Raw genomic sequence first — 2043 nt, 5'->3', positions numbered from 1 at the left:
CCGGGGTGCTCCAACCAAGGCAGTCCCAGGATCCCATCCCAATGAGTTCTGGGACTCCCCATGGCAGCCGGTCTTAGGATCAAAGCTCCATTCATTCATTCAACTCTCACTTTCTGCCCTCCTTTGGAAATGTTCTTCTCCACTCTGTCCATCGTCTTCAGCCAGTGGAACTGTAGCCATCCTTCAAGACTTAAATGTCACCTTACCGAAGCCAACCTCGATTTCCCTGGCCAGAAGCGCTTGCTTTCGCTCTCCTCTCAACCTCCCATTGCACTTCTCTACACTTCTCCTGGGGTACTGTGGGACAAGTGGAACTCTGCTTTAAAGCACATTCATTTGTGTTCTTTGTTTTATGTCCCCTGCCAGGCTGAGCTCCTTAAAGCCAGAAACATGTCTTCATTCATCTTTGTGAGCAGGTTGGGGTAGAGGAGAAAGCATCCATTTTACAGTCAGACAAAAATGGATTTAAATTCTATCTTCTCCTCTCTGAACTTCCATTTCCCCAAATAATAACACCTGCCTCACAGGAGTGGTCTTGGAAAAAAGCAGGTAAAATCATTTGGCACAGAGAACAAAACCCACAGAATAGGAGAAAATATTTGCAAATGGTATATCTGATAAGTGTTTTGTGTTCAAAATACACAAAGAACTCTTAGAGCCCAACAACATTTTTTTGAATGGGCGAAGAATTTGAAGAGACATTGCTCCGAGGAAGATGTACAAAGGACCGATAAGCTCATGAAAAGATGCTCACCACCATTAGCCACCAGAGAAATGCAGATCAAAAACCACAATGAGAAACACACACACACACACACACACACACACACATTGAGCTTTCTGTGCTACCCACACGGTGTTGTTCTGGGTTCCTGTCATAACTTTCACGATTTCCAGAGCCCTTGGTGTCCTGTAGATGAAGGAGGAAGCTGTCCTTAAATTCCTTGCAGCAGGAACCCTTCTAGGTGGCACCAAGCTTGACTTCCAAGTGGAACAGTACATCTACAAAAGGAAAAGTGAAGGCATCTACATCTTAAATCTGAAGAGAACCTGGGAGAACCTTCCGCTGGTGGCTTGTACCATTGTTGCCACTGAAAACCTGGCTGATGCCAGTGTCATATTGTCCAGGAATACTGGCCAGCGGGCTGTGCTGAAGTTCGCTGTTGCTACCGGAGCCACTCCTACTGCTGGCCGCTTCACTCCTGGAAGCTTCCCTAGCCAGCTGCAGGCAGCCTCCCAGGAGCCATGACTTCTGGTGGTGACCGGTCCCAGGGCTGACCACCGGCCTGTCACAGAGGTGTCTTATGTTAACCTGCCTACCATCGCTCTGTGGAACACAGACTCTCCTCTGTGCCATGTGGGCATTGCCATCCCGTGCAACAAGGCAGAACCCTCAGTGGGTCTGATGTGGTGGGTGCTGGACCAGGAAGTTCTTTCCGCGCATGTGTGCCATCATCTCCCATGAGCACCCAGGGGAGGTCATGCCTGATCTCTACTTCTACAGCGATCCTGAAGAGATTGAAAAGGAAGAGCAGGCCACTGCTGAAAAGGCTGTGTCCAAGGAGGCATTTTGAGGTGAAAGGACTGCTCCAGCTCCTGAGTTTACTGTTACTCAACCCAAGCTCACAAACTGGTCTGAAGGTGTGCATGTGCCCTTGGTGCCTTTCCAGAAGTTCCCTATTGAAGACTGGAGCGCTCAGCCCGCTGCAGAAGACTGGTCCGCATCTCCCACTGTTTTGGCCACTGAATGGATAGGAACAACCATTGGGTGGCTTTTGGGATGCAAAATGGTGTGGTCACTTGGGAAAACAGTTTGAAATTTTCTCAAAATGTTAAACATAGAGTTACCACATGACCCGGCAATTCCACTCCTAGGTATATAGCCAAGAGAAATGAAAACATATGTCCACCAAGAAACATGTACATGAATGTTCATAGCAGCATTATTTGTAATAACCAAGAAGTAGAAATAATCAAATGTTCATCTGTTGATGAATGGGCAAACAAAATGCGCCATATCCACCCAATGGAGTATTATTCAGC

At 47.5% G+C, this 2043-nt stretch overlaps 1 pseudogene; it reads left to right on the top strand.

Annotated features, from left to right (window-relative positions):
• The first annotated feature begins 895 nt into the window (after positions 1 to 895).
• On the top strand, positions 896 to 1817 carry LOC116628100 (annotated as a pseudogene).
• The last annotated feature ends 226 nt before the right edge of the window (positions 1818 to 2043 follow it).

The sequence above is a fragment of the Phoca vitulina genome, unplaced genomic scaffold (genome assembly GCF_004348235.1).
Source record: "Phoca vitulina isolate PV1807 unplaced genomic scaffold, GSC_HSeal_1.0 scaffold111, whole genome shotgun sequence".
Lineage (NCBI taxonomy): Eukaryota > Metazoa > Chordata > Mammalia > Carnivora > Phocidae > Phoca > Phoca vitulina.
The sequence above is the reverse complement of the archived record's forward strand: the minus strand, read 5'-3'. Positions and strand labels throughout refer to the sequence as shown.